Here is a 27716-nt window from a genome sequence, read left to right as displayed (position 1 = left end):
CAGATGGTACCCGAGGGGATATCCTTGCCCGGGATATCAAGGGTTACCCGCTGCCACCACGGGGACAGCGGCAACGCGCGCGCAAGTAAAGGGTAACTGATTCTAATCACACGCCCTCGGTGTGCCGTAACCTACTACGGCGCTATGATGAATGGCCGGAATGCACCATGACTACCGAATGCGCGGCCAATGTGGTCCGCGATATTAATATCTGCATGATTGATCTGCAACTCGTATAACTTCGAAAGTGCCAAATGTGCCTAAGCGTAATCACAATGCGAGAGACTTGACGCATCGTACATGAAGCATCCTATTTTTCTCCTCTTTGCGTATGAAAGAAATCACGACTATTTAAAAATGCATTGGGTAGAATGATAATTATAGTAATTTTTGATAAATTACAATTAGCAGAAAAATAGAAAAGAAAGTAAATAAGAGAAGAAAAGAAATTTGAAGAATGATACGAGAATAATATGAGAAGATAGTTTGTATGTTTGTATAACCAATCTATTTACAAGAGAGAAAGTATAGAAATTTTTCAAAGTATTTTTATTCTGACGCTTGCAAGCGGTTGCGTAAACAGTTATTTACGTTAGCAATTTCGATCATTATATCGCGAGTTTTCAGTGATTTTCATAGAAAGCAGCTTAAAAAAATCGCGGCGTGTCTGGTTTACGCCCGTGTTTATAGAAGCGGCACGCCAGAACTCCGGTATCCGATTCAATTTAGATAACAATCTCGATCGCCGCATGCGCAATAAAAATACGCGACTCGACTGTACCCGTGAATTATGGAGGCGCCGTATTAAAATCGTTTGCAATTTTGTATCTGATTGCGTTGTGCGCGACACGCTGTATAAGCCATTCGCGTTTCGTTCTGCACGCATAATAAATTTTTTACGGCAAGATTATCATCCGATCCAAAAACGGTCATTGGAAAAACATAATAATTAGTCAGAAAAAAAAGACGTAAAATTGCGAATACATAAGCGCTGTACGAAATTTCCAATATCAATGATTCATCGCACCACAATTACCTCATTGCAATGATTATAAGCGATAGAAGTATTCAGTCAAAAAAGGTGCAAAGAATATTATTCATGAATGAGCGACACATTGAAAAATTTAACCCATTATATCAATTCAAAAAGAACAAGACCTCATCGTAGATTTTCCAATGTATCATTAGAAAATCGTTGACCACAAATCGCTATCGATTCGGAGACGATGCGTGATGAAAGGCCAACGCGATACCATTCGCAATGTCTTCGCATCCTAGAGGAAGACAATGAGAGAATGTCTATTTCTTTTCAACGCGTGAGACAATTTTGTCCTAGATAAGATCGGGGCGAAATCTTCCCTCGTGCCGCCGACGTGAGGGAGAAGGGAAGATGATTCCGAGATATCGCCGACATAAAACCTTTAAGGTTCAAATTTGCATGTTACAACCTGTACCCCACCTTCCTGATCCTCTCTCTCTCCCCCCGACGTAGACTTTCGCGACCGCTCGTACGTCCCCGCCATCGCGACTGCCAAATCCGAAAGCTCAGCCTTATCCCAGCTATTTTGAATGTAAGATTCTCTTTTTCTCTTTCTCTCTCTTTCTCCCTCATCCTCGCATACACGCGTAATCTTACCCCATCCGAGGGCAACCAGAATTTCACAAGCCAACCCCGCGCGCGAGTCTCTCGAGCAGTCACTGCTTCCCTTTGTGAGAACAGCCTTTGGTCATTTCGAGGATTCCGCGCTTAAGCCTTCTTGTTTATGGGCAAGATTTTCCCGCTATTGATATCGGGAGACATCGCCCCGGCAGTTTTTTAAACGGCTGCCAACCCGGAACAATCTTAATCTACGAGGAAGCATCGGAGGCCGAATAGAAAGAAATATTTCGATCATTGCGGTCTAACGTGTATGTGTTAAATTTTTAAAAGTCTCAACGAATTTTTATTTAATTAAACATTAATTAACTCAAGAATTAATGAACAAACAAATATATTTAATATAGCAAAAACTTTAACTTTGATTTGAATCTTTTTTTAATAAATCTGCTCTGTTCATCCAAGATTTACATTTGTCTGCAAGTGCACAGGTAGAATTTGAAAAAAAATAGAGAAAGAGAGACTATAATTCTAAATAATACTCCTAAATTATATAACTATAATATACTACATATATTTAACAATATATTTGAAGACAATGAAATATGGTAGATTTAATTTTAGATATTTCTAAATTATAAAGAATACACATACGATAACGATTGGCAGTATCTAACCCAAATATAAAGATATTAATTTTTACATTAAAAAATTTTTTATGTTCAAGTACATTTATTTAAACATTTCCTTGATTGAAAAAAATATTTTCCAAGTTTAAAAATAATTTTATATTAGCTAATATTTATTTAAATCAAGGAAATGATAGGGTAAACTAAATATATTTACTTAAACATAAAAAGAATCTTTTTCCACGACATATATGTGTGTATTTCTAAATTTTGAAAATATCACATTTCTTTTAAAAAAATTGTTGAGTATAAAATTTCTTCCTCGTCTTATTCTAACTGTGTACACAGAGACATAGTGCACATGGTAATCGTTTGTACATTTTAAAGTTAAGAACCACTTGTCAGTCTTGCTGGAGGAAAGTCAAAGAAAGAAGGCAAGAAATGCCGTCGAGAGGGCGATCTTTCTAAGCCGCGGAAGAACGAGTGCTCAATTAATTGAATGCCGCACACCGAAGTTGCACCGTCGACGGTTGATCGCGTTAAGTGAGTGCCGTACTAATTGAGATCTCTGCGTCGATACTGGTGTGCATAAGCGCCTGTGCCAAACAATAACTGTTTGCACGAGGCCACCCCTTCTGTTTGCGCAGGCTGCGCGCAAGTACGACGAGGTGGTTGAAAATGAAGCACGCTTCGACGATGATACCGACAGCGGCGGTAACCGAAGTCGGGGTATAGGTAGCTCACGTCGCCCGATATCGAAGGAGGACTTTAAATTAAAGGACGTCGCGTCGTTGGCTCTACTCCGAGCAAACTCCGGAGAACGTTATTTGCTTACACCGCGACAAATTGAACCCCAACATTCACGCACGTCCACAATCGCGCGCGCGCACGCACACTTTCATCGCGGTGAAAGTCGTTCCTATCATCTTTTTCGTTCGAGTCTGCCGCGAGTATTGCAAACGACAACGGTTCTAAAAAATTCCAAGTAATTAACAAAAACTAAGAGAGGATAAAATGAAAGTTTTCGTTGTGGAAAAAGCTAGAGCACATGTGTCTGTAATATGTCTAATCTATTAAAATACTTCTTCAAATAATAATTTCTTTGTTAACTTTTCACTAACGCATTTAACTTTATTTCGATAAAAGAAAGATATTACGGCAATTAAATAATTAAATTTTGAAAATAGCTGTACATGTCTACTAACGTTATCATATATCTGTCTCTTCATTATTTCGGAGGCATATCTTAGAGTTACGTCAAATAAATACGCGCAATTCATCAATCACGTATAGTTATCATTTGATAAATATCTATTGATGAAACTGCACGCTCTCAGGTCGATGTTGCGGCATCGAGAGAGTTTACCCGGTCAAGACATACGGTAAAATCAAGAAATCACACTCCAGCAGTTTCAATCGCGCGAGAGCATTAATATTCATGTAATTATACTGTTATATGTCATTTTTCACGACGATCGGTTCTACTCTGGGAGTTATCTACGCTTTTCCTTGGCCAACTAACTGCTCGGATTGCTTTGCCTATTACATAAAAAGGTCACGAAAGCGCATATGCTATATATCATTAGAAAAAATTTTAAAAGACTTTTAGAGAGATTTTTACAGCTGTGTGACAGCGAATGGCAAACTGCCAGTACTTATTTGATCGTTCGCTTTCGCAGATTATTCTTGCGTGTCGCATAACATTAACCTGATAAGAATGTATCCGAGTTTCGCGCATTAAGCGAAAATAAATTGCGTAAAGAAATGACATATTACTGCAAAACATCTGTAATTGTAAATTAAATGGACAAAGGAACGTCTTGATATTATCTTTAAAGAACCAAAGTTATTATCAAGTCATATTTCTGATGCCAATGCATCTTTTATGCATCTCATGTTTGTATACGATATCAATAAGCGTGATGAATAAATAATGAGACATATGTCACATTCGTACGTATATCATTAGTGTTACAATCAGACTTATTTTTTATAGATATTCAAATTAATTATAAGATAGCGACTATTGTAAGGATATTGAAACAAACTGTACGTTAAATATAAAAAATAATAACAAAATCAGTTAAAAAAAAATTATTATGATAATCGATAATCAAAATTTCGCATGATAGACATGCCGTGGACCCAAGTACTTTTGTCTCGAGCTACAAAACTAAAGGGGAAAAGCTTTACAGCGCGTTCTCAGCGCGATAAATATCCTTTAGCGGCTTTATCGATTTCACCAGAGCTAGGAATGACGGATGACCTGGCGCGACTCCCGGGGACAAATATTTTATGTTTTCTGCGCGCGATATCTGTCGCGCGTTATTTATCTCGAGTGTGTATTATTGTTGTTTATTATCTACCGCTCGGTACATTTAACCTGCATCATTTCCTCCCGCGACGCACAATGCCGGAGCAGCACCGAGATCCCTGAGACGAATAATGCCGCGGAATTTCCGGCCGCTGAAATTTCAACTTACGATGGACGAAAGTTGCCCCTGTGTCTCCCAACCCATGGACTTTCGTACGTCCCCGCGTCGTTTGTCATCGCGCGATCGTAGGAAGAAAGTTCCATCGTAGGGAGAAAATAAAAAAAAAATACTTCGACAAATAACGCTCAAAGCTGGCATGCACGAAGAAGTAGAAGTCACTTTCACCGCTAGTATGACATTATCGAATCCGATCGAACGCTAACACAGTTATTTTGATAAGCAAGTCATACTTTGAAATAATTACACAACGATACTTTCACGAATACTTGTTGATGTACAAAAGAATTACAATTCTTTAATTTTTATAATAATAACATGAAAACTAATTTATTCTTGCATAAGGTCTATTATAAAAGTTACATCTCGTTCGTTTCGTATCGTTTGATAAGAAAGAATGATTGCACCTTAATATGATCCAAAAATTTAATAATTTTAATATAATAATTCTTACATACATATAAAGTGGCGAATTCGCAAATAAGAATTAAATTTCTATTTTACCATACGCGAATTTCGAATTTATTTCTGTAAATGAAATTCTGCTTCATAGAATATCTCGATTCGCGATAACGTACGCGATCAAACGATAATTTTTTTTGTTCTTTTATTACGCGCACCGATCGTACAATATCATACTAGCAATTCGAACGCATTAATGCATATGGGGTGACTGCGTGTGCATTGTGCAGTCGCAACGCGGGGACAACGGTCTCCCTAATTTCGAGCGTGACGCATTTCGTACGATAACTTCTTCATTAGCGTTCCCACGCGATCGACATCGGAGCGAGTGCATCGGCGGGAAACAAAAGGACCGACGAACGATCGAGGATAACTCTTTGCCCGGTATTTCCGGAAACATTCGTTCGACATTCGTTCGCGCAACAATAGAGCGAACCGTTTTTGAATTGGGCGACGAGCAGGTGTAAAATCACGATGTAACTCGTCCAGCAGATGGCCAAAAATCACGATGCGTGATTATGCCGGTTACCTGACTTCGCTAGCCTGATTGCCAGAGGGTGGACTAGCGTTCATTCGACACGAGGGGGTCGAGATTCGACTAACATATGTAAAGGCACATGCGAAGAGTTCACGCATGAGAAACGATACGGTTGCTCCGCGAAGTTCCTGCTAATGAGCAATTTCCAACGAATTCATCCTAATCAGATTTATTTCGTCAAACTAAATGCAGTTTTACTAAATTTAATGTAAATGTAAAATTTTGCTAACAAGATTTTTGATAACAAGATTATTTTAGTCAACGTTATCACGATATATTACTAAGGCAATTAAAATATGAGAAGTAATATTAAATATAATTCTCACTACATTTGCTTCAAAATTCTCATATTTCACCGTCTTCATTCTAATCATATAGTATAATCGAGAACATAAGCGAAAGAGATCTATATTTCTAGGAATCAATAAACTTAAAAAACATATAACATTTTAATATACAAATAAACTTTTATTACAATATATTGATATAATAAGAAGTCTTTCCCTCTCATGAAGCGCAATTTTCGAAAATCGCGTAACTTTGCTGGCGCGATTTATCTCGCCATGTAGAATATTATCGGCCGAATAATCAAGCGGCCGCACGTCGAGGTGAACGTCGCGAAAGAAGCATGGCAGGTGTCTACAGTTGCCCATCCAATCGGACGAATCTCGAATGGCATCTGCAGGGACCACAAATTCCCAACGTGACAATCGTCGCGTCCGTCAACGAGCGGGGAATAAAAAGAACCGCACAGCACACAGGAGGGTCCGGAACGCGTGCGCGGGGGTGGGCGACCACCAACCACCCAGCGTACCAGCGGGACGAGCGGCAAATCGACACTGGGTGTTTTAAAACGAGTGCTATCGATAATCGAAATCGCTCGGGGGTTGCGGTTGCCCGGGGCTTTAGGGTAAATCTCGCGCCACATTCGCTCCCCCCCGGTCCTCTCTCACTCTTTTTCGCTCTTCCTCCCTCTCGTCTTTTCCATGTATCTCTCTCTCTCTTTCTCTTCTTTCCACCCCTACTTTTCATCCCTTCCCTGATCGTCATTCTTTCTCTCGCTTTCTCTCGTCACGTAAACCTGTCTTGCTCGTCCTCTCATACACGATTGCCTCACGTACACATACGTACACGTGCAGACACTTTCGCCACCCCCGCTTGCTCCAGATCACTCTCCTGGTCTCTGATTCCAGTCTCGAGGGTGACCAACCGCGAACATTCTGATACCTAAGCTACCGCCGCGATTCTTGTGCGGTCTACCCCTAACTCGAATCCGAAACTACCTCTTTCTCTACCTCTCTTTTTCTCTTTCTTTCTTTCGATACTCTTCGCGGGAAACGAGATTAACGGTCGTGGTGGCTGGCTCTACAAGCACCGGTTAGAACAGGGCTATCAACGCACTATGTGCGTTCGAATCTCTTTGACTTTCATTTTCTTCTTTTCCTCTTTGAATACTCGATATGATCGTGCATGTGAAGAAACTGATCGAACGAGAAGCGACAATGTATTTGACTCGTGGAATCGGATTTCTCAAAGGTTTGCCATTAACGTGTTTACAGCGAAAGGCTTTCAAATAACAAGTAGGAAACTCATTCGTTGATAAAACATTATAGCGAAAATATAATATAAATAAAGAAATATTATTATCATTAAATCACATGATTTCTTCCGTAAATTTTCATCTCAATAGATATCATGTTTTTTACATTTAATATAAAAAAAAAACTATTTAATAGACATATATATTGCGTATATTAAATAACAAAATAAAAATTTATTAATATTTTTATATATCACAGCAAAAATTAAAAAAAATTAACTAATTAATTAGTATTTATTATCTAACTTATAATCTTAAATATAAAGTTTATAAGAGAATAAGAACCTTATCTCGATTCTTTGATAAAATGGCAACGATCAATCGATTCTCCGAGTGCGTTTTTATAAGTTCGCGTATGCAATCGCTCGAATGCATGCAGGAATGCGTGCGTGAGTCGACGATGCATAAATAATTTCGCAAGCCCTCTTAAACGGCGAACCACGATAATAATAACAACGCTGGTGATTATTTCATAATTCCGGCTTACGCGCGGTCGCGTGGTTTAATAAAGTTAACTTCGGGACCGAGCCGGAAAGCCGCACACGCCAGTGATTCTTTTGAGGGGCGCTACAGAGAGCGAGCTGGAAGGGTATCCTCGCGCGCGAAAGACACCGCGTCGCGCAGCATTTCCACCGAAATCCCGACGGTTTCGCGTGGTCGACATAGCCGGGCGCTATTCCCTTTGGCGCGAGAGGTGAATTTACCAACGACAGCGCGATTCTTCGACGGTGGAACCCCTCAAACGAATCCGCGTATACACGTACGCTCGCGCGCGCGCGCCTTGCCATGCGTACGTAATCATCGCAGATGACAGAACGAGTTGAAAACCTTCAGCTTGTCAAACTCCCTCCACGCGAGAAGATAACGTGTCGGTGTCTACATATATTCTACGTACACTAGGTACTTAACTTCGCGAGACATTTTTTTCATAAAACAGAACAAATTCAACTTCTTTATGAGAAAGCAACAAAAGAAACAATTATTATTTACGTATTACAATGTGCAATATTAAAATATTATCTAATTAATGCTTGGATGATAAAATTTAGTGTTAAAACCTTTCAGTATTTTTAATTAATTATGGATTTGGGACAAAATTTTTGTATACTCCGTATTGCTGAAGCAAAAATTGATTCTGCAAATAAATGCTAAAATAAAGAATAATTTACTCACTCGTAGTTTATCCTTTATCATCCAATGGCTCCAAGGCTTCCTTGCGGTATATGTCGTGTGTCCTCGATCTCTGAAAATAACAATAGACTACTTAATAACAATAGATTACTTAATTATGAAAAGTGCTTGAAAAGTTTTGTAAATGAATATACACATAATACTGGAAAGAAAAATTATTTGCGCAACAAAATCATTCAAATAATTCTTTTTTTTTTCAGTCATATATTCATATTCGTAAAACTTTTTAAATAACCCTTACAATATAACAATAAACGTCTTATTTAATCGAAAAATTTAAAGCACAGTGCAAGATTGATTCAAAAGTAAGCTGTGTATTTCAAAAATTTAACTGACTTCTTCAATGGAAATGCAACTATAAATAGAGACTCAATTATTTTTATTAAAATTCCGTTATTATGAATCATATTCGTATAATATTTAAAAATCTAATATCATACGTTTTAATTTAAAAAAGTGGACCTTTTAATTTGATTAAATTATCTATAATTAAGTTAAAATCGTGATTTCCGCAAGCACAGTCTGTCTAACATGCAGTAACGCAATCATGTAATCGACACCACGCCAAAGTCGTGTAATCGCGACACGGACTACGACGCCGACGTGGTCACTCTTCAGGCACGTCATCCTATAACGGCTTAACGTAAGGACTCGACGTTCCGTTATATCGGGCGACAGGCCCGTCGAGAGATAAGGCGAGTGACGAGTCTCCGGTATATAGGGTGGTGCGACGACGAGATCAGACTCCATGTCTCCGGGGGTCGATCACTCATCTCGGAATAGCGGTTGTTCGCCGCGGCAGTGGCCCAACCTCCCCTTATAATCTTCGCTATTCTCCACCGACTATCTTACATCGATCATCCGGCGGGTTCTATTAAATTTTTCATTGGCCTCGCAATATACCACGCGACCTCGAGGAGGTTGGCTTCCGCGGCCACGATCATCCCAATGCGTCACCCTGAACGATCGGACGCGACACAAATAGATCCGAATGGATGAACGCGTAAAGAAATATGCACGAGATATGCCGCAAAGAAATGTTTATCTGATATCAATGACAGACACACAAATTTGAAAAGAATTCGGTGTCAAATGTTCCATAACAAAAATTTATTCCAATTTCTCTATTCGTTACAATTTCCTAAAAGAAATGATGAAAATTTTGTAAAGTATCAAAAGTAAAAAAATTAATAGAAAATTAATAGAAAAGAATAGCTCGCTCATATAATTTCGATTCTCAAACTAAAGACTTGATTGTATCTAATATTTTTTCCTTATCATGTCACACGTAAGAGGCAAATAGCTTTTGTTGATTCAATTATTCCGATTTAAACTCAATTAGCAAAAGTTAATTTTCGAACTTTGTACTTTCATAGCGTTGGATCTCGCACGACCCGTGCTAGATACGAATATATTATACAGGATAGTTTCGCGGAGTTGGTACGCAAACTTACTAACTTTTGAGTATGTGGTCTTGTAACTATCAGAAATTGAAACATCGCGCTTGATAACATCGCGCTTGATGGGTTATAGTTTCAGATTACTAACGGTTAATTTATGCTCAACAAGAGTGAAGCCCATAAATCGTAAATTCGACTTCGAGTCTCAATTGCATTCTGTATATATTTACTCGTATATATTTATCATAAAATTGCACAAGTTTATATTTAAAGTGATTCACATTAAGTAGATTATTATTATTTAAAAAGAGAAATAAAAATTTTTGAATGACATCTCAATAACTTTAAATTAATACATTTTCTCTTCCGAGAAAATAAAATCTCTTTCTGATAGTCCTGCAGTTGACCACGGATAAGAATTCAAATATTCGTGAAAGAAGTAGCGAAAGGAAGAGAAAATCGCAGGCTCGGCAAAGTGACGGAGTTATCAAATAGAATCAGATTTCAGTGAGTCCCGCTAAGGGAAAGGAAGTTCGAGAGGGCGGCGGAAGAGGAGCTCGAGCGGGTAAGAAGCATTTTATGAAAATTATCTTCAAATAAAAAAGTAAAACAGATAAAAACTAATGTATGCGGGGTGGTAGTGGCAGGGGTGGTTCTCTCCGGCGCGATTTACATAGCGGGGCGTCGGCGACGTATAGCGGAGAAAGCCGCTCCTTAGAATATATCGACACGCCTTTATGTAGAGTACATAAAATTGCTTTTACCTTCTATTAACAATTCATATTTCTTGCGCAAGAGTCGCTCGCGATAAAAAGTTATTGGCGCGGAGATTTCTGCGGCTCTTCTTGTGTACGCTGCCACACCGACGCGACGCGGCGACGTACAGAAGGCACTAGCACGACCACGGCCTTAACCACAACCGAGAGTTCCTCGAGGCGCACGTAGCTGCTATGGTCGCGATAATGCCGGGGATCTTCTTAATTGAAGAGTTCTTCACGGAAACCGTTAAGCCTGTTTCTCTTGCGGCCGCATATTCTCACCGGCATTCGTTGTCGTGCGTATTATGTCTCGAAATTAGATTTTTTTTGGTACGAGATTAAAATTCATAAGCACATTCTTAATTCACAAATAAATCAGCAGTTATATAAATCGTGTTTACCAGTAGTACCGCTTATATTAATCTCAAATTATAATAAAGGAAAGCTTAAATTCTAAACTTTATCAATATGAGATAAAATATAAAATTTCATTTTCTTTCCTTTTCAGTACATTTAGATAAAAACTCCTTTCTTGCTCATATGGCTCACAAACAATTTTAAAAAATAATTGTGTAAGTGTAATAATAATAAAAAAAAAAATATTAATATATATAGTATAACAAAAAGTATAAGAGAAATAATTTCATATTCTAATTTGCATGATACAAATGATAGAAAATATTATTTTTTCATATCACTAAAAAATTTCTATTTAATAAATCGATATGCATGACGTTCAAAAAATCATCAAAATGATTTAAATTCTCTATCTCTGTCTAAATAATGTGACAAATAGGTAACCGTCACGATCGATTGCGACACGTATGCGACTTTTCACGCGCAATGATTTAACCGAATCACAGTACGAAATCAGGAAGCGTCTCGTGTTCCCACCCTCTTGTTTCGTCGCTTCCGGGGTGAGTTTTAAAAGCAGTAATTACTTCCGTCCGTTTTGTTCGCCATGCTTAATATCCGGAGCATTACGAGACTTAGATCCAGGTGGTCGTCACGAAAGTCGTCGCGAACTATCGTTTCCGGCCTTTAGATTATCGTGTCGTTTCAATTCCGCGCATCGCCAGGTGCAATACTGGCACGATTGTAAGTATACGTGTACACATGTGCACGTTTGCGGTGGAACTTTGGCGAACTTCGCGGAAGATTACAATCGACCCCATCGCATGTCATGATTGCAAAGGGCACGCAGCAAGGAACAAGTGGCTTAAATCATTCCAACGAAAATTCATGTCTTGTATATCTAAATAAATGTAATTTTATCTGAGTTATTACATGTTGTGCAATTTTAATTTAATATATTCGCAAATTTAATTGCAATTCTCGAAATGTCTAAAGTCTAAATATCAAAAGCGAATAAAAGTGAATAGACTGTCGCACGCAATCGATACTGACACAGGGTATTGGTCGAAGGGTATCGATTGCAACCCCCCATCTTGAAGGTGGAGGCCGGGATTCTGACCGGAGTCACCTTCGCAGACTTCGGGAGTAAGTACGCTTGATATCACGTGCATGAAAACGTAGATCGCGCGAGCCGTGTACTCTTTTAACCATACAAGCCAAACCATTGATCTGCTCTCGCCATCATTTATTTAAGATTTTTCAATCAATGGCACAAATATGTATCTTCTACCAAATAAATTCAAAAAAATGTATAAATCGACAACAGAGTTACTACGAAATAACCAAAGATTATTTATACGTTTACCGATTTAATTAACGTTATAAATAAAAATGATAAAAGTTCTCATTACATATATACTATATACGTATATGCTTTAGAATTTGTTATAACGTATTATATCACATTATATACAGAAATGATGGAATTTATCTACTATTAGAAATTCAAATAGAAATAAGACATAATAAATTATAAAAAGAAAAAAACAGTTATGCTCGAGTTACGCAAAAAGATTCAATCATCTATAAATTCTTATTATGTAATTATATTTTTTTTGTTCCTCTCTTGCCTCTTGCCTCTTTATAAATAAAAAAATACTTGATACTCTCATATGCTTTGAATATTAGTGCAAATCATTATAATCTTAAAATGATGATAGATAAAATATTAATACGATAGATAAATCGAGCCATAATCAGGATTTCGGATTTTACTTTTTTCAGAAAATTGTGTAATAATTAACAATCATCGTAAAGGTATTATAAAAAAAGATTGCTTGCCAAGTATTTCCGAGATTCCTACAGTCACGAAACGAGACGCGGCCAGATATTTATGTTACGAGCTAAGAATTAACTTGCTCGCAGAATCTAGTAGCCGGCGTCGGGCCGCGCTCGTAATCCGTCGGGCGTCGATAAATATTACTCGTGGAAAAAATAGTGGCGGTTGTGTACGCCGGTAGATAGGTACACGGTGAATGCCCGCGATGAATATTCGCGCGGCGACTGCGAACGCTCGCGCGCGATGGTAACGGTAGCTGTAACTTATCCGCTGAATAGAAGATGCAGTAAACGTTACGTACGTCCGTAAAGTACGTGACGTTATTGCGCGAATAAATCGTCAGCGCGACTGAGCGAGCGAAACCTTGCAGGCATATTCCCAGATCGCAGCCGCGATTCGCGTCACTGCGAAGCCTAATTATATTTTACTTGTACACGAAAGGTTAACATTAACAGGCACTTCTGCCTGCTGGACCATTCCGGTAGCGAATAAAATGCTTTGCGTGAAGCTAAAGTTCTACATTATGTTTGTCGCGACGAAAAGAGAAAATAATCCTTTGCAAATCTGATTGCGCTTTATAAATTTTGCACGAGGTGCATATAAAATATGAAAAATCCGCACGCAGGATACAAGGTACCTTTAAGAACATAATCGCTTTAATTATTAATCGATAGAATAAGATGGTAAGTTACATTATTCTCTTTTAATTGTTTCGAGCAGAATTATAATGATGTGACGATATATGTAAATCATGTGGCACACATGTTATGATTTTTTAAAAATCTTTTTTTATATTACCGCCGTTGTAAACTCAGTGAAATGAGACCGTTGCTGAGTACATACTATCATACACAAGAGAGGAATGGGTGTGTAAAGGGTGGAATGGTGGTTAGGGACGCTTTGAGCTTACCGCGGCTTTGTGGATGCCCCTTGTGGGGTTCCGCGTCTGCGTTTAATATTGCCAAAGTGCTCGGGCAAAAACCGACTGAATTATGAATTACCCTAGAAACGAATCTCGAGACATTGCACACGCGTTGTCCAGTTTACGAATCACGAATTTGTATCAACCATAAACAATATTTTCCCATTGCAACAATGGAGTGATAATAAAAATTTTAATATTTATTAAAATCAAATTGTGTAACAAAATTGTATTAGGGTGAATATCGTTGAAAATGTTTCATTCTCGCAGAACATAATTTTGTTTTTATTTTCGTTTTAAATCTTTTCAATTTTTCTCAAAACGTTAATCGCGCTGTTATATATATTATTTGTAAATTAATTTCGAATTTCTGTTGTGTTTCTTTAATTTTATATTAATTTTTTACTTTCTACTAAAAATGTATTATACAGTAATGTAAAGGAATATAATGCAGCTACAGAAGACCTGACATTTCAAGCTGCTTCTCTCAAATTATCATATTACAGTTTATAATATTATATTATAATCATATTGCAAGATAATAACATAATTTTATATGAAGCAAAAATCGATTTCACATTACTCATGACACAATTTGATTAAAACGCTCTTTGGAATTTTTCGTGACTTGACTCGAAGAAATAATCGCATCTACAGTTTACGTTATTCATAGAATCATTAAAAAAGAACTAAAAAAAACAATATAATATCGCTTTTTAATAAAAATCAAAATTTAGTGACGAGATTATCCAGACAAAACTGACATAAAAATAAAAAAAATAATTTTAAGTTTTGTATTTTTTTCATGTACATGCTTTTCATAATGAAAAATTGCTGTAACGCGAAATCGTAACTTTTAATTATATGAACATAATTTATAAAATGCGTACAATAAATTACTGTAACATAATATACAGTAATATACAAATAAAAAACTAGATGAAAATATTACTAGATTATAATTTTCATTCAAAGAAATGCTATTAGATAATACATAGTATGTCTTTCATGTACTCAGATCTTTAAAATACCATCTACTGAAAAAAATCACTGTCTAGGACACTTTTATCCTGCAGTGCAATGTGCAATTTAAAATGCTTTGATCTAGATGCCTGGCCTAACGTTACATCGTTTAAAGAAAAAAAGTTTCACAATTTTTTATTTTATAAATGGATAGACATTTTACCATCAAAAACACCAACGGTATCACGATAATAGTAGTTTTCCTCACTCCGAAAATGACATTCGTGAATTATTATTGAGAATACGGATACGTGGTGGTTGTTCGTTGTCTATTGCTCTATAAATGTCGAAAAAGGCTAAAAGAGTCTATCTAATGTCAGGAAGGGTTCGGTTTAGTTCTGTCAAGGCGCAGAGGAAATGTCAAGACCTTTTCCTCTCTTCGATCGTTCGTATAACTCGCGCAGGTCGTCCCGGCCCACGTATGTAGTCTTCAACGCGCCCAGTCATCGATCGATGTACGCGTTCTCTTAGCTTCAAGTTGACAGCATAGCATTTAATATCCGGTGATGATAAATAAGCGTAGAGCAAATCGAGTCTTAAGCGAAATGTCCAAGACATGAGATACGTCGTATCCAAAAGTGAAAGATAATAATACGAATAATTTCGAAATATCTTTTCCACGCATATATTTTGAGATAAGTTAAATTAAGTGCAATGGCACTTGTACATAATAAGCGTATAAACACGATATTAAAAAATTGTGTTAATACTGTGTTTATGTAATATAAATTTTTTATTAAATAATGCAGACATGGAATATTTTAAAAATAATCTATTCTTCATATCGACAGTAAAAATAAAAATCTCTTTAATAAACTTATCACTTTGTACATTATAACTTTGTACATTATAACTTATAAGATTTTATAATGATATTTCCAATCAAATTAAATTTCAATTATTAATCTCAGACATGTTTTCACGATAAATATTACTTCAGCCAGTTATGTCAGTAATCTATCTCGTTGCATTTAATAGCAGCATTATCCATTCTTCATTTTGAATTTATACAGTCGCGAAATGACAGTACAGCATTGCAAAACAACAGGTTGGTGGTGCAATCCGGTCGGACGCTATCTCTTTCATTCGCGCTTTCGTATCTACGCGTATGCATCTATCTGTCCACACAATCGCATGGGTGCTTGCACGCTTTGATCATCGAATAAAGAGAGAAGGAAGGAACGAGAGCGAAAGGAAGCGAACGTCCATTTTTCACAGGCATATAAATGCGAGTTATTAATACGCTGGTATTGTACGGCACAGAGAAGGTAATTAGTGGCCAGTTCATCAGTCACTCGACCAGATCCCCCGATGGTCGAGGGAAAGAAGATCTTGCTCGGACCTAAGCGAGAGAAGCCTAAGTTCCCATCCTCCTTCCAAGGTTGCAAGAAAGATTAGACGACTAATGAAACCATGGTTGGCGCGGGAAGAATAGAGCGAACCGAGCACGTTGAACGGAAAAGAGAGAAGACGATACGAGAATGATGCTAAGCAAAAGGAGAGAAATGAGGGGAGGTCGCTCTCTTGGTCCCGATTAACGTGAGCTGTATTTTATGCCTTGATCACCTGACGCTCCAAATTTTTAATTAAGCGTATCAGCGATTGATCTCTCGGAACAAAGAGAAGATGGTAAGATGAAGTATGAACAAATTAAAGGAGTATGAAACGGAATATGTAAACGGATTTGGAAAGAATAGTTATTCAAATCAAGCTAGAAAGTAAAAGATTGGGAACAATATTGCTTTCAGAAAAAATCATTTTTATCAAAAAATCTCTAACGAGAAATATGATAAATCTTATACTCTATACTCTATCTATTCCTTATTTCTCAATTAAACTTGAAAATTAAAACTTAATCTCCAAGTCATTCGCGTTCAAAAAGCTAAAAAATCATTTTTTTACATAGATTTTACACAGAATAATTTTTTTACAAGTTTTCCAAAAGAAAAACATCTTGAGGTTCATTAGAAATTCCAAGTTTGATAAACGTAATAGATCTGGATAAGCAACGCGTCGTGATAAGCAACATTTCCTTATCGTCGTGATAAGCAATACGTATCTATGTGCGCAAGGGAGATATTAATGGCAGCCGCGTTGGGAGTAGCGCTCGTCAGTAACTACTACCACGGGAAGTCCAGGTCCAGGTCGACGTATTAGCTAATGTGTCGTCGCGATTACCGCACCTGGAGTTAGTTGGCCAGTCGTGCAATTGGCGGCATGTCGCATCTACGCGTGAGTATCAACGCGTGTGTCCGGGCACGGCCGCGCACGCGTTGATACCCACATGCACGTATCGCCCCGAAGACAGGAAGCGTAGAGCGTTGATTGGCTGTCCGGAGGCGGTTGGAGCCGACTGCGTGACCTCTGACCCCACCCCCGTGGGGCGCGCGCACGTCTCCAACCCCAAGGAAGTAATTACCTTGCCACCCGCGCTCGATAACCGACGCTATCGGATGCTCTGTTCTGACGGCCGGATGACGCGGTCTGGTCGCCCGGGTATTCACGAGCACGCGCCCTCGACGGTACATATACGTCGAAATCGAAGACGTCTTAGAACACGATTAGATATACAGTAGGCTAATTAAAGAGCGAACAGCAAAACCATAAAATCATCAAAGAACAAAATAAAATAATTAAAAAGAAATCATCCGCAAAGACAAAATCTGAATTGATTACTGTAAGCTTAGAGTGAACTAAAGCAATTGATTAAAAGTTTTGAAACTATGCTACACAGAGGAAAATTCAAACGGCTTGATGAAAATTATTGTCTTAGATATTAAATTAAGTCACAACCTTTCATTTAGTATGACGCAAAGTTATACTCTGCTAGTACAAAGAATGTTAGATTGTACTTTGCTAGTACAATCTAACTTTCTTACAGCCTTTAACAGACAAAATTAACGATGCTTCTATCTTGACTGAGAGACGAGGTAATGGGATGGTAGCGAATACTTCCTTTGGTGTGTATAAATAAATACGCGCTCGTTAATACGTAAATAATCGTGAGTCTCGTATAATCGATCCTTTCATCTCCGCGTGAACATTATTACAGCCTGCCAACGTTCATTTAGACTAAGTTCTTCGTCAACGAACATTGATTAAACATAGCCTTACTTTAAATATAACTTCCAAAAACAAGAATTTTAATTCGAAATAAAGACCTATATATTAAGAAGGCAATTACTATTCACATTCACATTCACATTTAATCAGCGCTAATTAATTCATCGTTACTAATAGGTTTGTTTTTAATTTACTAATAAAAACCATAAAAATTTGAAACCACGATCGTTAATTATTTTAAGCAAATGTGCATATAGTATTACTGTGAACAGAATTGTCAATTAAAATACGATTAATCCTTAATAAGTGACAATCAAACGCACGATACTATATGTACAATGATATCCTATTGCGATTTCAAAACCATTTCTGTATATAGCAATGAGCAACGAATATACGAATCAGTATACGAATGATGCTACCATCAGCTTCGGCTGATGTGATTTCGCGGACGAAAGTGACGGGGGTAGTTTTCGCGGCGCAAAGTACAAGAAGAGAATCGCGCATAAGGTCACGTCGCGGGGTTACGCCAAGCAGACTCCTATTGGCAGGCCAATGCCAAGCAAGGTTCGCGATTGGTCGAAGGTCGTGGGTCGCCTCACCTACCCCCGATCCAACGTGACCTCCCACGCGAACTCGCGAGGTAGTAACCTACCACCCTTCCTCCAGATTTGGAGTTGGGAGTAGCGCTGGCTCGCGCATTGCAGTGTATCGAGCCAACTGTGCAAAAATTCGGTCGAACATGGGTAGAGCTATTCTGCTCGGTGCATCCGATAGCAAAAAGATTAACTGCGGCACATTCAAAAGAAAATAAGCACACTATGTACTTTTCCTATGTAGAATTAAATCTTTTAAAGAACACGATTTTTTCTATATAAAGATAAAACACTAAACATATTTAGTGATAATCTTAAAATATAATTTCAAATATAAATGTTACATAAACTGTGTATGGATTCGACAGTCAAACTTGAATTTTCGAATTGTCATTTTCCAACTTCCATCTACTACGTTAATATGCAATTGAAATTTATACTATGTGGAAAATCAGTAAAATTAAAAGATAACAACTGTGCGCTCTCTATGGTCTTTCTTATTTCTAACATTCTTTTAATAGTCCACTCGAGGATCGAATGATATATTCTTGCCTCGCAATATAGTTGCGCATATCCGAGACAGAAAAGGTAGGAAAGAAGGATGGACTAAAACGAGCGTAAAGTCATAATGCCATTCATCAGATGGAGGACAACCGGCAAACCGCGGCAATTAACTTCCACCGAGGGCTTTTTTATCATGCCGCAGTATTATTAGACAAGCGGTCAACCCTCGGCGAACACGAGGGTGAAAATGTCGTGTGGCGCAGATGCGGTAATCCAAATTTAGTACGATATAAATACAACAGATTAAAGCAATTGCTCTATTTTTTTTATTGTCTCCGTGATCCATGACAGGATGTTACGAGGCGAAAAATGTTATGACCGAAACGAGGCGTGGAAGTAATCACGTTACATCCATATCGTTCATAAACGATCATAATCAAAAGATCGGATTTCATTGAATCAAATTTCAAATTAAAGTTTATTAATATATGCACGCCAAGAAATTAATTTGCTTACGAAAATTTGAGTCTAAGCTAGTCAAAGTATCTCTCATTGAGATGTCATAAAATGCATTTTATATAACATATTTTACATGTTGTAAAATAAAAATTGATATAACAATTAAGAAAGACTCAATATCAAAATATAAAACATGACATAAACTGGTGTATGAAACTTGAGATTCTTAAAAAGTATAACTTTTATCAAGCATTGTATACTAAATTAATTAGTATTGTATAATTATCACGATTGATCACATAAATGTCAAATTTTTCATTAGCATACATAACAATTGGCATTCTCCGCGGCTATGATATTCGAACCGTGTAATTAAATCTGAAGCGTGGAGGCTAATTACAATGGCCCTTCGCAAATACGTCGCTCATTACGATTTAGTAATTGTTCCGGCGCGTAATAACGCCGGTATCTGTACAGTATTATTGTTCGGTAGGGTGTTATTGCCTGAAACGTGTATAACGTAATTACTCTAACGCAATTAGGAGCCGCACATTGGTCTGCTTCTTGTCTCTGAAAATGGACTGCTCTCTCGACACAGAGATTGGATTAACGAATATTAAAGGCTAGGCGTCAAACTGAAAATCGATGTTGCCATCAATCGCGATTATTAAATTCTGTGTGCAATAATGATTACTAATAAAAAAAAAATACAATTTTGAATTTATAAAACTTTCCGGACAACCTCCATGCTGCTTATGTTAAGAAAATATTATGCAGAAATAAATTATAAAAAAGTTAAAGCAATTATATATATCAATATGTAACAGTATCTGTAATATTTGTATAATATTTGTTAAATATTTTAAATTTAATTTATCCAACTTCTATATAGATACATTCATTTTTCCGTAAAATAGTTTAATTTTGCCATTGTAAAACAACTATAGCAAAACTATAGCAAAATATTTTTACGTATAACAAAATAATATACAACACATGTAATAATACGTAATAAGAGAAAAATACATTTGTGAAATACATATTCTCATCCTGAAAAATATTTTTTTTCTCATTTATTTATATAAATGTTACATTATTATTTTACATCTCTTTGTCACTTTCTGAAAAAATAAAATAGATTAGACGTAATTATGTTAGTATTAATACACGTTTATTGTCAAAAAAGAAAATAAATATGTTGTGTTTAAAGATTTGTCCAACAGGTCCAGTTTTTGAAGATCTGCAAATGAAAATTACAAAAATTATTGATATAGGTAATTTTTCATCTCCTATTCATCACTTAAAACACATTAATTGTTCACTGTAATATTGCAAATAAAACTAAGAACAATTTATTCAGAGAAATGTTCAGCAAGCTATCAAAATAAGAATAAGAATGAGATAAATGTTCCAATTCAAATTTCGAGATCAATACATTGAAGTCTGTAATATTTTGTCGTAAAAACAAAAAAAAATATGTAGTGCTTTAAAATATACATGTATTCTTTCAGTACCATCTGTGGAATATAATATAATGAGTTCTATATAATAAAAAATTATATTTCTTTAAAAAAAATATTTCTTTAAACAAAGTTATTTCAAATCTAAAAAAAAAAGTTTTTCTACTCCCTACTCAAAATCAATTCTCTTCATTTTTTACTTCCGGCGATATTTGAAGATGTTTGACCTCGTAATTTAAAATATACAACAAATTATAAATTAATGAATAGACACAATCAAAAACCGTGAAACAAAATTTATTACCATCACAACAAGTATATTTCACAAGCATCAGGGAAACAACGTGTAAGGATATATTTACAGGTATTAGGTGACGATTATCCGAGTATTCTTTCCCTGTTCTAAGGTTTCTGGTTAGAACCTCTTTATACTCAGACGATTCACAACTGTCAAACCGCAAGATTGATATGAAAACACCACTGTTCTCGTTATTGCCAAAATGCAGCCCTACGTAAAATATTGTAAGACACACGTGCACGTGAGAAAACCGCAAGAAAACCGCAAGAAAACCTCAAAAGTAAACTTCATGTATTAATTTCTATATCGATTGGCACGTAAGATACCTTGAAAGGCGTATCGCCTATTTATAGAGCTATAAGGATTAAAACAAGAAAAATAATTCTTGGAATATCAAAACGCTAATTATTTTGATAAATAATTATAATTTACAATATTCTATAAACATATCTCATTCAAAAAGTTAAAAAATTGTAAAAAAGATAATACATTTATATAATTAGTTTCAAACTCACCATATAGAAAAAAATTAGTAATTCAACAATTCATTGTTTCATTATATGTATAAGCAAGAACATAAAATCTTCTTGAAAAAATTTATAATCTTAAACAGACATAATTTTCTTACATGAAGTTTTGTTTCTTCATGTAAGCAAATTATGTCCGTTTATAAATGTATTATAAATTTTTTCAAGATTTTATATTCTTGATTATATATGAAACAATGATTTGTTGAGTTGATTGAATTTTTTTCTGTGCAAAGAATATTTTTTGGGATATATACGTATAATTCAAAAAAAGCATACTAAGGTTAAATAGTAATAAATACACAGCTGATATAGATGAACTCGAACAGGACTGAACAGAAAATTGTATAATGTAAAATTATAATATTTTTAATAAAGAGCTATGTGTTTATTATAAATTTTATATATATATATATATATAGAGGACATGATAGTTTGTATGAATATATATATATATATATATATAGGACATGATAGTTTGTATGAAGCAAAAGCGTGATAAAGCCGTGTGAATGTTGGTGACTGATTTTAGAAGCTCCTTACTAACGGATAACGAACAACGGAGCCATTCGCAAGTCAATCCAATTGGACAGACTCAAAAGCGAACAGCGACAGGCAAACACGGGCGATCGGTTATCGAGGCGATTAAATGTATATACCACCGTTGGCTGTCTCTCTATCCCAGCCGTGCAAATATGCGCGGACAAACTCGGAAGCCACGCTTCCAACAAGGAAACACCAACCACGTCGACGTGGCCCGCGTGGTGAGCGTCCGTATGCACAACCGGCACCGTCGTGCTCTCGTGGGAAATGCTGTCGATTATATTTGCGTCATAGCGAGCACCACGAACGCGCAAGGTACGCCGGAGTTCCCGGACGAACGGGGGTGGGTAACTCCGTCGTCCTCCTGCCGAACCTGCTGTTTGCACCGGCACTCTAATTAATTATCCGCCGTCTCCGATAATGTAACACGCAGCGCGAGGTGCGCTCCCGCACTACGAATATCCGAGATTACGACCGTTCCGACTAGCGAGAGCGGAAAATTTTACACACGAATAACGAGTAACCTCTGTAACGAGGGAAATTTTCCGCGAGCCTGCATTTGCGGCCGACGAAAATTTCCATTAAAAAAAATAAAAAAATAAAAAAGAACGATCTCGAAACTACATCAACTTGCAGTTATAGCATTAATACAAGAAATCGTCAGAAGCACTGATTAATAAACGATTAATATATAAATTGGTTACCATCGGAAAAAATTATAATCAGATTTTTTACTGAATACGCATAGGATCAATGGTTTTTTTGAGCAAAAAATTTGATGAGATCTTCATAAAGAAATATTTAATATTAAGAAAATAAGATCGCCATTATGTTAAGACTTAATTAAGTTATAAAACAGATGATAAAACGTGGTTTTCGATTTAATTTGGATTTAATTTTAACTTTAATTTCATTTTAAATTCGCTGATTTATTTGATCATAGAAAAATTGCGAGACATGTAATAATTTCTATTTCAAAAGAGTAATTTCAATATAATTTTCAATGTAACTTTCACTATAACTTTATTGATTATGAATCGACTGATAATTTTCTATTAGTCATTTACATTTGAATATATTATGTGTAATAACGAGTGGACAACATGTATTTTAATTTCAACAAAACGAGGAGCCGTTTTGAAAAGATTTATTATTGTCAAAAAGATACACAAAATCGGAAAAGAACACAACCACTTCAGTAACTTCTTAGCATTCTTACTTTCCAATGATAAACGGAACGTTTAAATGGAACGTGTGTAAGTTATATGTTGACGCTCACCCACCGGATGGACAAATATTCGTTGAGCACCACTCGGTAACGCAGAGAGCTAATAAAAGGAGTCGCGCTGTTCCATTATCAAAGCTAAGAGCTTGAAGCTAACTGCTTGTGTGTAAATGGGCGCGAGACTTCGCAAAGCCTTTATTATACCAATAGCGACAGATCAACAAACTAAAGGAGTTATTTGCGAAAGTTAGTGATTATTTAATATCGATTTCATTATTTTTTCTTCTAATTTTAATTTAAATACTATACTTTTTATATAAAATTAATAACAACTAGTTCAAACTCACTTTTTTTATTTAGCAAAAACATTTCCAAAGTTAGCTAATAATATTCTTTAATCAATCATTCATTGTTGCATCTATCATATATAATAAATCTATCTAAAATAATTTATTATTATAACTAAAGTGATGTTGAACAAATATTAACGATACGTACTCGACAGTTTACTCGGGTATAACTAAAGAACTTCAGAATGAATGGGGTGGAATAAATGCAGGTCTGAAGTAGGCACTTAGTAATGTAGAAGGCTAATAGAAGAAGTCACGCAGTGCTATTGTTAGTGGACAATACTGCAGATGGTTAAAACGATTTTCATCGCTCTATGCTTCGCTATTCAATGCCAGTGCACCAAGCCACTTAGTGTTCTTTTGTATATTGGCTGATATCAGTGTGAATTACCAATTAATAGCAAATCAAAGTCTTATCACAAAGAACATCAACCAGATAGTAGTAAGTTATATGTACTGAAAAATAGATTCTATATTCCATTCTTTTATTTCAGCGATAAAGTATTCCATATCTACCCTCAGCAAAATATAAAATTTAAATAATACATGACTTTCAAATATTCCACAAAATGCATGGTGGTTTTTCAGCAAAAAGTTTTACTAAATCTAAAAAAATGCCAATATGTAGTACTTTTTAAATATATAAGTTGTCTCTTTTCTTTTTAGAGCTTTTTTGTTTTATCATGAAAACACTAAGTTATTATAGGTGTCTTCATATTATGAATTGTCAATATGGGTAAATTGAATATTGTAACTCTTATATCATTACAGTACAGTAGAATATTTTGAAGAATTGTATATATCAAACATGTATAAAAATATAAGTCAACAAATATTTAACCTTAATACCAAGATATTTTCTCAATATTTTTAATAGTTCTATGTATCTCACAAGAATCTGAATATTAATGAAATAAAAGAATGCTTCTAATATATAAAATTTATAAAATCTAATCTTCTAGTATATAAAGTTATATTTTATTTAAAAACTAGAATTATATTTTGACATTCTTTAGTTTTCAAACAAAATTTTTAATATTAGAAATAAATGTAAGATGTACTTATTCTTGGTAATGGTAAGGTTAAAATTTAATTTTTAATTTACCTTTATTCTGAGATTATGTGAAGTTATTTCCGAGATGTAAAGAAAGTTTACTGCAAAGATTCTGTTTTCAAATTTTTCTATCTGTATCGCAGCCTGTAACAACACAAATTGCAAGCAATTATAATAAGAACATTAATCTACAGAAATATATGTCTAAAAGTAAATGACTAAATATACAAATTGTGTACCTCCTAACTAACAACTGTATGTGTTTGTAATACTATCTTGTTGTTTAAACAGCATTGTTCGAGACTGCTTTTAAATGCTAATGATAGTTTGCTTCAATATCCTGCAACAGAAACAGATATTTGGTTTTATTAAAAACAAATCTGTATAGTAAATATAGCATAAAATATTATTATAAAACAATATCGAATTATTAATTTACCTGAATTATATAATTGTTTTCCCATCGTATCCCTTTGATCATTGACTTAATCACTGATGTGCTATAATCAAGCTTTTTTTTAAGCTTTCAAAAGTTTTAATATACAGGATTTGTATATTAAAATATTTTTATAACAAAACCTGAGGCATTAGTCTAATTTGTAAGTTTGTGAAGATCCCAACCTGTAACAATTTCCAAAATTCACATTTATTAGTCAATAGAATTTAACTTATATTAATTGAAGGATTTTAGTGCAACTTCATAAGAAATATCTTTAATATAAAATTAATTTATTATACATTCCATATTTATCTAAACATACAAAGAACTGTATAAATTATATTTGTTATTTATTAAAGTCTTTTTATCATTTAACAATCTTTCTTAATTCTCCATTTACAATCTGAGTCTTTTTCAACACAAATAAAATTTCACTTTCAAATTTCTTTCTTCGCTAAAATAAAGGAATTTTTTATTAAAGGTTCTAACATTTGAATTAAACAAACACTTGATAACGTAATAAAGATATTAAAAAGTAACTCCTTTCAGATTTTTTGGAAGTAGAAAAAAACTTAAGTTGTACAAAAAAGATTTACAGCATATTCAATTTTCTAACTCGACTCAACTCCCACTCTTTTTTTAGTTAGCTACAAAAATAAATAGTGCAAAAGATGCAGCTATAAAGAACAGACCATCAACTCGGAATTGAGTCGAGTCAGGAAATCGAATACACCATTAGATTGCAGATGGAGTATTAATCCATATACATGATAAGTCACAATATTTCATTTAAAAAACGAAGACCATTGTAATTAGTTATAACGTTTATAATTTTTCAAAAACTAAATTATATACACATACTTTCTAGATTTAAAGTGTCATTGACTTATTTATTTATTACATCTCTAGAAAGTATATGTAAATCATTGCAGATCTTTTATAATCTTTGCTACAATGCAATCTTTTATAAAAATAGTAAAAATTAACTCAGAAGTGGTTCAACATGTAGAGAGGATATTGAAAAATAACGTGTGTACAGAGTTAATACATAAAAACAATATTTAAATCAGCTTTCATATACTTTCAAATTTTTCGCAAATGAAATATATCATTGAATATATCATCAAACCTGCATCAAATCCGCAGCCAAAGATCTTTAACGTAAATTTCGTTCGCATTTGCACATTCGCAAAAGCAAAATATGCATCGGTCGTTTAGTTTCACGATTCATAACCTCTACATCGTGAGTAATCGACACCGTACGAAACGACTCATATAACCTGCACACTCGATCAAAGCACATCTTGTATGTACAACAATTACGCAAAACACTGTTGTTTAAACGTTCAATCGTATACCAAATGTCTCTGATCAATCATAATGAACTGTGCTGAGCATGCATCACTCGACCGTTGTTATTCCCGCGTAAACATAAGGCCATTACAAATGGCGGCGCAATACTGCGTATCGCGCAGTAATACGAGTCATGTGACCGCGACGAGAAAAGCACCAATGAGACACTTTCACCAATTTTGAACATAACGATTGACGATAGCGTCGATGAGACGCTGTTGAATATGACCTCTGAATATAACCCCCGAATACGACAAAATAATACGCAATTATAACCATGTATGGGTCTGACAACGTGTGCGGACATACCTGACAACGATTGCACATCAGCCGCAGGATTCCTCGACGATGGAACGATGGAGCGAGACGAGCAGCAAGGCTTAGTAGGATTCGCGAGTTCAGAATATTCGCGAAATTGGGTATTTGCCAGTCGACTGCGGGCGATACCTGCATTGTAGCAAAGGTTTGATGCACGCGGAAGATTTTCGCGATCGTTTTTAGTACGTAAAACTCGAAGACAAACGCGAGAAACACGGAGCGTACCATCTCGAGTCGCAACGCAGTACGCAGTGTGATGCAGTGACTGCGCAGTGCCTACTGAGTCCGCCGAGCAACGATGCCTGTGATTGGCGGGCGCCAAACCGAGTCTGACGTCTGGTCAATCACGTTGCTGCTTATTTGAGTAACTCTCTCGATTGTCCGTTCGCCTTGTCTGCACTGGTCTGCACTTGAAATGAAAATTTCGTTCAATTTTTGGAGGAAGAAAGCGAAGAAAATAGAAAATGTAGCGAATAAATCCTGTTAAAAGAAATATTGATAGAAGGTCATAGGAAATGGTTCAATCGTTGTCAATCGTAATAATGAATCGGGAATTAACAACAAATAAGTGATTGATTATTGATTACGATAAAGAGCTTAGAGATTATTCACGACAAATTTCATTAAAACAATAAAGATAAATATAAAAATTCTATCATATTCTAATGATAAGGGTTGAATAGCAACTAATTAAAAAATTAGAAATTAATTAATAAAGTTA

At 35.6% G+C, this 27716-nt stretch overlaps 1 long non-coding RNA gene across 3 annotated transcripts in view; it reads right to left on the bottom strand.

The window, feature by feature from the left end:
* LOC105207606 overlaps positions 1 to 26930 on the bottom strand; it is a 97764-nt gene extending 70834 nt beyond the window's left edge. Inside the window, exons 1-5 of one of the 3 annotated variants that reach the window (XR_005576364.1) lie at positions 26454 to 26930; positions 25325 to 25506; positions 25125 to 25225; positions 24937 to 25029; positions 8492 to 8561 (exon numbers count right to left, since the gene is read on the bottom strand). This is a non-coding gene — a long non-coding RNA (uncharacterized LOC105207606). Of the gene's footprint in view, positions 1 to 8491; positions 8562 to 20486; positions 20669 to 23360; positions 25030 to 25124; positions 25226 to 25324; positions 25507 to 26453 lie in introns of those variants that run through there. The other 2 variants (XR_003268400.2, XR_851454.3) reach the window with 2 other exon arrangements.
* Positions 26931 to 27716: the final 786 nt, after the last annotated feature.

Source organism: Solenopsis invicta, chromosome 14 (assembly GCF_016802725.1).
Source record: "Solenopsis invicta isolate M01_SB chromosome 14, UNIL_Sinv_3.0, whole genome shotgun sequence".
Classification (NCBI taxonomy): Eukaryota; Metazoa; Arthropoda; class Insecta; order Hymenoptera; family Formicidae; genus Solenopsis; species Solenopsis invicta.
Note: the sequence above shows the minus strand (reverse complement) of the source record. Positions and strands in the feature narration are given on the sequence as shown.